General features: G+C 36.9%; 1 pseudogene across 1 annotated transcript; it reads left to right on the top strand.

Moving 5' to 3' along the window:
* The first annotated feature begins 532 nt into the window (after nt 1–532).
* LOC145580270 (protein STICHEL-like 4) lies at nt 533–11,700 on the top strand (annotated as a pseudogene). Its single transcript, XR_014099363.1, has 8 exons — nt 533–762; nt 978–3,446; nt 4,856–5,075; nt 7,582–8,118; nt 8,933–9,160; nt 9,251–9,488; nt 10,630–10,693; nt 11,315–11,700. The product of XR_014099363.1 is annotated as a protein STICHEL-like 4 (transcript).
* The last annotated feature ends 927 nt before the right edge of the window (nt 11,701–12,627 follow it).

Here is a 12,627-nt window from a genome sequence, read left to right as displayed (position 1 = left end):
ATGAGACCATAAAATAGAGTAAAAACTAGAACTAGCAAAAACAATGGCCTCTAAGAAACACATTTGAGGATGATATTCCATTATCATGGATTTTTTTTTTTTTTTTGTTTGAAACACCGTTATCATGGATATTTAGATGTTATTTCTTTCTTAATTTACACTTAAAACTCATTCATATATTATCATTATTTATTACCAATTACCAAATGAGTCAGGTGAACATTATTAGAACCATCAACGACATTGAGCATGTTACAAAACCACACCATAACGATACCCTAATTATGATTTATGACTCTGAAATAAATTTTGGTCAATCTAATCCTAAAATCCCTCATTTTTACCCGTGCAAAAAATGACCTTGAGTATGGTCCAAAACTACCCTTAACCAGACCCCACAACCCCCGTGGACCCCACATGGCATCCAACGGCTAGGATGCAGAATCCACGTGGATTCAGAGCAAGGTCCCACCTTTCTCTCTCTCTACTCTCTCTCTCTCTCTACACTCATCTGCTTGCAGTCGCTACTACTTACATTACACTAGTTGGCTGGAATTGGTGGTGTTTGTTTTTCTCTCTCTTCCTCAATTTCTCTCTTTTCAACTCACCGTCGTTCTCAACGCAGAGTTCATGTGAAAGTTACAAAAAAATAAAAAAACAGAGTATTAGAAAGCCTGAAGATCTGGGTACACTTAATTTTCGGTTGAAACCAACTATTGATTTTTGTTTTTTTAAAGTAACCCCACTTTGCTTCTGATTCAGGTGATTGTTTTCTCTCTTTTTCTTTCTATTTCTATGTGATTCTTAATCTGCATTTTTCACTGGATTTTACACCATTTGCTCCTGATGTAACGTGCTTATGTATGTATGTATTTTTCTATTATTTTGATTGTTTTGTAAGTAATTTGTCTCTTTTTGCTAATGTGCCAGCTTTGAACTTGCTGCTTAATTTGTTTTTTATTGTTTAATTTTGGCAGGGTGAAGAATATTTTGCTGGGTTTTTAGTGCTGAGCTGTTATCTGATAAGTTTTGGAACTCTTGATGCTTAATTTGGTCATATTTGTTTAATGGGTTTTATTGATTTTTGATATATATGCTGTTTATGTTGATGGTGGTGCATTTGATTTGAATGAAATTTTGAGAAATAATGGTAATTGTAGTGGGAGGGGAGTTGATCAAGTTTGTGGGTTCGACGTCGATTTTTGGGTATAGTATTGATTGGATAGGATGATTGAAGTTGGAAGTGGGGTTGATGAATGTGATGCCATTACTGTGGTTGAATTGGTGGGTGGGCAATATATTTAGTTTGAGGGAAAATTCAAGAGGAGGGTTTTGGGGTAGTGTTCGATTATTTAAAGAAAATGCCGAACTATTTGCTTAATTTGGAAAATTTTGTGCATCTTGGTCGTTTGCTATTTTGATCATGACTAGGGCTGTTCGTAATCGGATTCTCAAGGATGCCAATGGTGATATTAGTGATCATCTGCGTAACCATATACACTTGACTAACTGTATTCATTTGAAAAACCATATGCATAAGCATAGTCCCCTATTGCATGACAAGTCCCTTATGAGGGACCTTATTGTGCTTCAGAGGTCTCGTTCTCTTAGGGATCCTTCGGCTAGTCCCCCACCGTGGCATTCTCCTGTCATTGCTGATCTGCTTTCTAGAGATGGGGAAAGGCTTGAGAATGGCAGAAGGTCAACTGGTGAGCATTCAAGGGATGGTAGAAGGTTATCTCAATGTTCCCCGCCTCTTGAGAGTCTTGACTCTTGAGGCTGGGGGGGCTAATTTCCAGGCAGCATTAGGCAGTGAGCACAGTAGCAAGAGTGGAGCTTGGGATGTCAGAAGGGATAGGGAGAAAGAATCTTGCCGAAAGAGTGACCTGTCTGGAGGTAACCAAGGGACTCAGCCTTATGAGAATGGGAATGAATTGTCTCAAGGGATATCAGGAAATTCCGATAGAAAAAGCAGAAAGAGTACTGCAACAGGGAAATTTAGTCAAGAGGGTAACCCCAAAACTCTCTCGCAGCAGTTGCATGAGATCACCATGGATAGTGATGGTGTACTTTCTTCAAACAAGCATCCTAATGGGAGGCACTCGAAAACAGAAAATGTTTTTGAAGAAGCAGAACCTAGTGTTCGTGGTGCATGCAGTGGTTTCAATAAAGTGAGAAGGCGCAAGTTCAGGAGAGTAAAAAGACCTGGTGCTATGCCTCCGAGGGATAACAGGCCTCAAAATGATATATCTGTGGCATCAAATTCATCTGTAAAGGGCATGGTGCAACAAAGGCATCCCATGGTTGAGGAAGAAGAGGAAGTAGGTGACCATAATGTTTCAAGGGGTCCACGAAATGGGTGCGGGATACCCTTTAATTGGTCAAGGATTCATCATAGAGGCAAGACAATTCTTGATATGGCTGGCAGAAGTTTGTCATGTGGTTTGTCTGACCCAAGGTTAAAAAGAGGAGGTCAAATGCCCCAGGGAAGAGATGCCTCTGACTTTCCTGCAGCATCAGATCAGTCAAGCTCTTGTAGCAAGTCTGATGCTGAGGCACTGCCTTTACTGGTTGATGGATCTGAGAGCTCAGATAATGCTGCTTGGGCCCATGATTACTCTGGGGAGCTAGGCATATTTGCTGATAGCCTTTTGAAACGTGATATAGAATCTGACCTTGCTTCTGAAGCTAGGTCCGGTGACCAACGCAAGCTAAGAGGGGGACGCCATGCTAGACATCAGAATTTGACGCAGAAATACATGCCAAGAACATTTAGAGATTTGGTTGGCCAGAACTTGGTTGCACAGGCTCTTTCTAATGCCATTGTTCGGAGGAAGGTGGGTTTGTTATATGTCTTCCATGGGCCTCATGGAACAGGGAAAACATCATCTGCAAGGATATTTGCCAGAGCTTTAAATTGCCAGTCACCTGAACATCCTAAACCCTGTGGCTATTGTGGTTCTTGCGTTGCACATGATATGGGTAAAAGTAGAACTATAAAAGAAATCAGTCCTGTAAGTAATTTTGACTTTGAGAGCATTATGGATTTGTTTGAGAATATGATGTTGTCTCAGCAAGCTTCCCAGTACAAAGTTTTCATATTTGATGATTGTGATACACTTTCCCACGATTGTTGGAGTGCAATATCCAAAGTCATTGATCGAGCACCCAAGCGTGTAGTTTTTGTCCTCATATGTTCGTGTCTGGATGTTTTACCCCATATAATTATATCCAGATGCCAGAAGTTTTTCTTTCCCAAGTTGAAAGATGCAGACATTATATATGCTTTACAATGGATTGCTACTAAAGAAGGTTTAGACATTGATCGGGATGCACTGAAGCTTATAGCATCCAGGTCAGATGGTTCTTTGAGAGACGCCGAAATGACACTTGAGCAATTAAGTTTGCTTGGTCAAAGAATCTCAGTGACACTAGTGCAGGAGTTGGTAAGCTAGCTATGAACATTCAGTTAGATATAATTAAAGAATATTTTTGTTTTTGCATTTTTTTTTCTTTTCTTTTTTTTTTTTTTTTTTTTATTTATGTTTAATTTTGCAAATAGCATGTCATCAAGGCTATTTCCTCTTTGGTGTTCATAATTTGGATACATCTTTGGGAGCGGACCAATATGTTGAAGATGTCAATGCCTAAAAAAAATTCCTAGAGCATGTAAAATACCTTTCTAGCTCTCTGCATCCCTTTATCAGTTTGTGTATCTATATCACTTGTTGCACACACACACAGAATGTATCGATTATTAGTAAAGTGAGTGATGTTGATGCTTTAGCTTGGAAATTTCAACTATCGCAAACATTTAATTTCCTTTATTTAATTATTTTAAAAATTACATGGATTTTCTCCCTTAATATTTAGGGAGATGTGAGAGAGCAACGCCAAAAACCTAGGGTTACTCTTTGGATCCCTCAAAACTTATAAGTGTAACTATGCCTAAAAGCCTTGACCGTTGTTTAATTCCTTTCAGGGTTTCATTTATTGAAGAAATTCATTTTTTATATTTTGGTCTAGTTATGTATAGTGTGCTCTTGTTCTATCCCTTCAAAATGAATATTCAATGGCCTCATAAATTTGGAAATCAGTATTTGAGTGGGAGCAAGAAACATAAATTCATCGGAACTACTAATTTAGAATTTTCTCTATAAACTACAATGTGAATAGATTGGAAAAACTTTAGACGCAAGTGTTTTTTAGATGCATGGCTTGGTCCATTGTATATTATTCGCAATTTTGTGCCATTGAAAAGGTAGCTGGTCAAAGTCAATTTAGGATCATCATCATCACATGAGCTTTAGCTTTGTCTGAGTTGCTCTATAGCAATGGCATTAATGGAAAATGTAGACTCACCCTGGGAAAGCAAAATAAACAAAAGAAAGTGATATAACAAAATGTAAGTATGGTTTTTCATGGAAAATATCTTTAACAGCAAAAGGTAGCTTTGTTATAACATAATGTAAGTATGGTTGCATTTATACACATTTCATAATGAAGACTGGTCCTTTATACGAATAACTTTTTGATACCTTGATCAGTTGACCTAGGTAATATTTCATTTGCATGCACCACACACGTATAACTCTGCAATGGCCTGACGATAGCAATGGTCTATTCAGCTTTCGTCTGATGTGACTGAGAGAGAGTCTGTATTCTGTCAAATCCAAACTGTGGCTTACAATAAGCAAAACAGTATGAGTACCTTTAAGGCAAAAACAGTGATTCTTTGACTCTTAGTGTGCTAATTATTGAAAGAAAATGATGAAAATAGTTGCATAAATCAGTTTGGTATTGTCAATGGCTTTCTTTACTCTGTACTGACAACGGGAATTCTTTTCCTCCTCAGGTTGGTCTGATCTCTGATGAGAAGTTGGTAGATCTACTTGACTTTGCTCTGTCTGCAGACACAGTTAACACAGTCAAAAATCTGAGGGAGATTATGGAAAGTGGTGTTGAGCCATTGGCTTTGATGTCCCAACTGGCTACTGTTATTACTGATGTGTTAGCTGGTACATACAACTTCATAAAAGAAAGGCGTAGAAGAAAATTCTTTCGGCGACAATCATGTGAGGCTAGATCTACTCTTCCCTGCCTAGTATTACAAAGTATTTATTATTGATTGTTAATACTGTGCTTGTCAGCATGATAGACCTTCTGAAAGTTCATTTTTGTATGGAAACATCTTTTATTTATTTCTGTACAAAATTACTTTTATAACCTTTTTTTTTCAAGGGGGGTACCTTAATTTTAATACTGGATCAAAACAAGTCATTTTCCCAGCGCTTAGTTTTCTCTCTCCACCCCCCCCCCCCCCCCCCTCTCCTCCCTTCTTAATTTTTTACACCTTTCTTCCTTATATCCTTGATTGAAACCTAATAAAGATGTTTTTGCATAATTTGTATGCTTTTCCTTGCACAAACCAAAAGAAAAATACACATATATTGTCTTTAACCTGTTAGTTATGAAGTAGATTAGTCTTCTGACTTTCTGAGGCAATATAGTACTCCCTCCGTCCCATAATATAGTTCCTATTTGTGATTTTTCACGGTATTTTAAAATTAGGAGGAGAAAGTGGATAAAGTATATTAATAAAAGTGAAAAGTACAATCATAGAAAAAGTTAGAGAGAGATATAGTGGAAAAAAGTACAAAGCATGTTCAAAATTCAAGGATAAATTAGGAAGTACAATGAATAAAGTCAAAAAAGTGAGTATATAATAGTCTTTACATACTATCCAATAATAGAAACAGGAACAATATCTTGAATCTCCCAAAAAGGAAAACAAGAACTATATTATGGGACGGAGGGAGTATATACTTATTACACTTGCCCTTGGGATATCATCACAGTCAATTTATAGCAGCTGGAAACTGTTTAATTGCATTAACTAGCACAAGTAATTGATGAGACTATACATTTAAATTAATATTAATGAGATTATCCAGGCCGGCCAATTAAATTTGATGAAAAAGACATGAATGATACTCAATACAAGGGGTTGAGATTCTAGGGTAGGCGTGTTCAGGTTGAGACGAGATAGGTGATGGAGAAGAGATACAATGGACAGACGATAGGTGTTGGTGGGGATTTTTGTTGAGGTGGGCTTGGGAAAGTTGAGGTTAATATGTTAGAGGGGAGGAAAGAAAAACATGGGCAAAAGTGAAGAGAAGTCCAAATATTAAAATAGAGGGGTAAATCTAAGTGCTTGTTGGTTGGATCATGGATGTAGGAAGTAGAAACTTCCACACAATCTCAATGCCCATGAAATTGTAGTTCCTAGGAATTGCCAATAATTGTTTGGTTAGATGTAGGAATTTCTACTTCCCGTGGAAAGTTCCACCTACCTAGGGGGGATTAGGTAAGTTAATTCCTCCATATTGTGGGAAGTAGAACTTCCTAGGAAAATAAACTTCCCATGAATTTGTTGATCAACCAAACAACACCTAAGTCAATGCTGGAAAACTGACTCTTTTTGGCCGTAAATCAGAAGTAAGGTATTACCCCGCAAAATAAAATATTGTTAAAGACATTGTGCAAAAGTTTAATATAAAGGGATTATCCCGCAACAAGTAAGTTTTAAAGGTACTCTATTGCCTATCCTTGTTATCATTATTATTTTCATGATCATTTCAATAATAATGTCATCAGCTCTTCATCATACATGTAGCTGCCTGTCTTAAGTTTTCCAATATTATATTTTGATTGTATACTTGCATTTGATTCAGCCATATGGTGATTATTCGCTTATTAATCTGACTCCATCAAGTGAAAATAGGCTTCAATCAGTTCAGTAAACCCCCACCCACACATATTTAATATATCTCAAATAACCTATTGACGTGATATCAGAATTGTCAGCTTTGGTGGGCAGTAGTAACTTGTGCAAATGAAATGAATTTGTATGTAGATTTGAAAGGAAAATTATCTGCCAATGGCCACGGTAATGCTAGTTTACCCAAAGTATCTCCTTTTCTCATAATAGCAAGTCTAGGGATGAATTACAAATTGTTGTAGGTTGACTCGATGCATCTATCAAACTAAATTATTTTCAAAGCCACAAACTCACCTAATGGTTGCCTGCAAGATCTTTAATCTTGAGTGTGTTTCTTCCTTTACTCCTATTTCCCCAAGTGTAGCTTTGTTACAAGCCCATATTCATTTTGTTTCGTGTCTCCAATGGTAGGCTTGTTGCTACACTTTTCACTAGATTTGCAAGCTAGTCCTTTTAATCACCATTGGAGTTGCTCTAGATTTTCATTACCACTTGAGGGGTGCTGTAGGTGGTAATGGAATTTTATTATAAAGAAATACACAAGTTTGAGGATGGGTTGCATCATTGGGCATTAGGATGATTTTCTTACAAAGTTACTCTTAAATCCATCCTTGTTACCACCATTTATTACCACCACCTATCAAATGGACCATTTATGTTTAGTGCATTACAACTTGCTTAACTGCTGAAAATTTATCTTTGCCTTGCTAATATTTTGCTAGTTAAGTAGTTATTGTTGCTTGTTATTTTATTGCTTTTCCTGGTAGTAATGTAAAATAAATATTGTTCAATTGTTTCAGTATCTAAAGAAGATATGGAAAAACTTCGCCAAGCATTGAAAACTCTCTCGGAAGCAGAGAAGCAGCTGAGAATGTCTAGTGACAAACTGACCTGGCTAACAGCTGCATTGCTTCAACTTGCTCCTGATCAGCAGTATATGTTGCCCAGTTCCTCGGCAGAAGACACTAGTTTCAATCACAGTCCATTGCCCCGGAATGATGGGAGAGCTGTGACCAGGAAAGGTGGAATGGAGCGTGCCATAGTGTCCAATAATGGGAGGCGTTTTTCTACTGAAAGTGGAATGGAGAGGCATTATGAAGGCAGCCCTAGTGGTACTCATGATGGTAGCAAGGTATCTGGCAACAGAAGGCAAGTTGTTAGGATTGCTTCTCGCGAGACTTCTGCATATGATGATATGGGAGTCAGTGGGAAGCGAGGTAAAGGTCACACAGAAATTGAAGACATCTGGTTGGAGGTGCTGCAGAATATTCAAATTAGCTGCGTAAAAGAGTTCATGTATCAAGAAGGGAAGCTGATCTCTGTCAGTTACGGTGCAGGTAATGGCTTTCTTCTTGACCATGATCCATGTGCTGAAATTGTGGTAATGTGTTTGCAATTTTCTATTGTTTGTATCGGCATAATTTTCTTAATACCATTCATCTGAAAGTGGAAGTAGATATTGTTACTAGCATATAATCCACCCCTTTTAAATAGTTGTCTTGTATTTTAGGTGTATCAATCAATCAATGCCTTAGTCCCATAAGTGAGGTCGGGTACATGAACCAAAAGTGATTATTCCGTATAAGTGCACTATTGCTCATCGTTTAAAGTGCCAAGGGGATTATACTTGTCAACTTTAAAAAAAATACAATAACTAGTAATTCCTTGATTTATACATATTTTGGAATGAGAGGGTGTACCAACAGCCTTAAAGAATACACACAAACAGATAATTAGTTAGCTACAGGATGGGTCACTCTAATTGGAATCATTAACTCTTCACAAAAGTTTGAATACGATGTTACTAGTTTGATTTTTTATTTTGGTCCCCTATTTTTGAGACCATGTACAATAAGTATGTTCTTTTTTGGTCCCCTTTCTTTGAGGATGTTAGATTGCCTGTTTTGTAAAAACAATAAGCAGTAGATGTAGAGCTGCTATCACATACTTAACAAAATCATAGATGGAATGCAATTGTGCTATATATATATATTATTCAGAAGTCAAAACAGTGATGTGTATTTGAGAAATGTGCGAGGTCTTTTTTAAATGATCTTTTGTAGTTAAAATTTTGTGGACCTATTAGGAACTAGTGTTTTGGCACTTCTCTGCAGGTTTAGTTGTTTGACTGACCAACTTTCTTCCATGCAGCTCCAACTGTTCAATTGTTGTTCAGTTCACTTCAGACCAAATCTAAGGCCGAAAAGCTGAGGGCTTATATATTGCAAGCATTTGAAGCCGTGCTTGGATCCCCAGTTACAATTGAAATAAGATCAGAATCAAGAAAAGATGCAAGGTTAGGTGGTCATACACCACTTGTCTTGCCCACATCTGAGGACGGATATGGTGGTTCTAGCAGAATGATTGCAAAGAACAAGGGTAATTCTGGAACCAGTGAAATTGTTGAACTAGCAGGTTCTCCAAGGGAACAAAAGTTTAGTGACCATGTTGATATTCATGGAAAATCAGATAAGAGAGATTTGCGAGGAGCTCGGACTGGTGAAACAGTCCCATCATTCAAACATCCTGACTCATCTGCTGTATCTGAAAGAGGAAGGTTTGGGGAGGAAAATCAGTGTAGAAGCCTGGTGAGAGGCAAAGTTTCTCTTGCCCATGTGATTCAGCAAGCAGAAGGATCCTCCCAACGCAGTGCATGGACAAAACGCAAGGCTGTATCAATTGCTGAAAAACTTGAGCAAGAGAACCTGTATGTGTTTCGCAATGATATTTTAATCCATCTGTTATTTCATTCATGTTTTCATTTTCCTAGTCTTGGTTATTTCTTACCAAAATGTCATGCTTATACTATTGAAGTATCTGGAAACAAATCTCTGCCTACAGAAAGCAAAGTAATTACTAAGACAGTATTCTGCTTAATTCATACACCCTCTCCCCCAATAAATCACTGTCTAGAAAAGTGTGAACTGATACCTAGCTTAACAAAATTAGGTGAAAATTACATTCCTATACTTAATTTATGATTAAAACAAACCGCATGAGATTCACTTACATGAGAATGACTGGTTCTGTGACTGTTGCTCGTATGCTGTATATCCAACTTCTGCAGAAATTTGAGTGACTGCTTTCTGTGACTGATTGGTCCTAGCTTGTGTGTTTGAATGGATAGGAATTTTCTTGTTTATCGTATCAATTAGGGATTGCATTACAAATAGAATTGTGAATTTGTGAGTATGTTGACACTTGTGTCACACTTATAAAATTTATTGAGTCAGATGGCATAGGCCCTTAGTATCACACTGTGACATTTAGCACAGTTTTGGGGATTTTCCACTTATTTTTAAAAGAGGCTCCAAAATTTTCTGGCAAGACTCAATAATGATGGGATCTGGATTTCTGCATTAAACCCTTCCCCTTAATTGCCCGGTAATAGAAACATGGCCATGCGATGGGAGTTAAAAAGAAATAAAAGAAAAATCTTCATTGCAAGACTTGTTAGTATTTTGGGTGCACATTGCAAGACTTGTTAGTTGTTACACATATAATTTGTTAATATGATGACATATTGTGTTGATCATCATTGCTTGCATTTATTTCCCTTTTGTGTATTTTTCTTTAATAAAAGATGTCGTTGAAATTACTAGATTCAATAATGTCATGGGGAAATAAACCAAGTTTCTTGATGTTGCTACGCACTCATATTCTAAGTTGTATATTTAAAACATCTGCCATATGCATTCAATTTCTTGATTATATTTTAAAATTATAATCGGACAATCCTTAGTGTCTCATTTACTTTCAGAAACTCCATTAATACTTTGTAATTATGCTATATTCTGTTTATGTCAAATAATTTTCTTCTAACATTTCAAATTTTCTTTGTCATTCAGGAGATTGGAACCTAAATCAAGAAACTTGTTATGTTGGAAACCATCGCGAACAACACGACGGAAGGTAATAAAATCAATACTGCAATTTTTATTTATTTTTAGTTGGGTTGGGAGGACGGGCTTGTATAGTCAGAGGGAAAAGGTCATAATAGTCAGCTCACTGACTACGAGCAGATTAAGCATTACGAAGAGTACAATGCAGTTGGCCATCTATCCTGCCTCCAACGTCTCTGTCTCTCTGCTTTTAACCTGTGAGCTATGCTTACATGCAACTTTACATTTGACCACTTTTATAACATACAAGAACTTTGGACTACATCTGTGGTTTAGTAGCTATTCTGTTTATAGATGGAGGACAGACTAATGTCAGTGCTGTTGTTGTTATTGGCTTATTGCTATGAAGCATTGGAGTGGTGGGGGTGATATAAATCATATAATCATAGAGGATATTGTTTCGGGCTTAAAATTGAGCATGATAGAGGGTCTGCTTATAATTCCTATGTATTGATAAATGTCTGCATTTGTTTGTTTTGAGTCTTGGGAGTCTTACAACATATGTTGGCATGTTGTTAAGTACATACCATTCATTGGTGTGTTACACTCCTTGTTAAGTTTCCTGAACTGGGATGTTTTTAGAATTGTTTCTGGCCATACTAATAGATTTCCAATTCATTAATGCCTGCAGTTATCAAGGTTAAAGGTTCGGGCACGAAAACCCCATTCATTGCTGAAACTTGTATCTTGCGGAAAGTGTCTCTCTTCCAGGTCGCCGAGGTAAATGACTGTAACGGCTATTGAGGCTTCTCTGTGCATCTGTAATTGTATTTTAGAATTCATCTGTCATCTCGCTGCTTATAATTTCAATTTTACCACTTTAGATAGGCTATTAATAAATCTTGTTTCAAAATGTTAGGAAATTCGTAGTTAGGTAGGGTACTAGGCAATAGAAGTAGAAGATATTCCGTAGCTCAGTTATGGTTAGTTTTCCCCCTTTCTGTAATGCAGCTGTTGTATGGTAGTAACATTCATTTATGGCAATGGAAATCATCAAATGCCTGAGTTATAGTTCAATTTTATCCATTTGCAAGATGTTTTATATGAATATACTCGTACATCTTACGGAATACTACTCTTTGTAGTTTGTACTTAACACCATATGTATATGAGGACAATGTTTAGATCAATAACCAAATTTACGTACAATTACAGTCAATTGTATAAATGCTACTTTGCCCATATTTTTAAGTGATGGGTAGATTATATGCGTATTGATTAGCCAGTTAGCCCTGATAAAAATGAATCGAATTACAGAGTATAATGAGATGTAAAATTAATGGGGTAACAAGTATGGATTTAAACCTAGTGCCTGGAATGGGGTGATTAGTCGGGCGGTCGGGCCAATAGTATCTGTCCCTAATATGAAGGTAATACATTACCTAGACCTCCTATGAGAACAATTCACCATGTCTAAAATGTTGACCTCTGAATTAGGCTCCTGGTAATTTGCTCTCCGATAAAATTTTACCCTTGATCACTAAACCCAATCCAAGCAAGTTCTAAGTGTATTGCATCCATGATACACTCGGGTGTATAATGGACATCGTAGACTCCCCTAGGGGTGGTGATTCTCTTTTTTAGTTTCTCTATTGGTGATTCTCTTTTCTAGTTTCTCTATCTAAGCTACAGCCAGGTATCTAATACTACAGCCAGGTCAACTCACAACTATTCTTTAACAGGAACACACAGTGTTTTCTTTTACTAAGAAACATCTAACATACCAAATTAATATTGCATAAATCACATACAATTTCCTACGATGGCAAGTTTAGTGCCGCGTCTATAAGTTGTACCTGCATTGCTGGATTTCTGCTTGAGGTTGAAATTCTCCCAATTCATAAATTTAAAAAATTCTAAGTAATTTTTTGTAGAAATTTTGATTAATTTAGTTAATGTTTTCAATTATATGGACAATTTTGTAATTTTGTTATTTTCACTTTT

Source organism: Chenopodium album, chromosome 14 (genome assembly GCF_948465745.1).
Source record: "Chenopodium album chromosome 14, dcCheAlbu1.1, whole genome shotgun sequence".
NCBI classification, from domain to species: domain Eukaryota; kingdom Viridiplantae; phylum Streptophyta; class Magnoliopsida; order Caryophyllales; family Amaranthaceae; genus Chenopodium; species Chenopodium album.
This window is presented reverse-complemented; position numbering and strand designations above follow the sequence as displayed.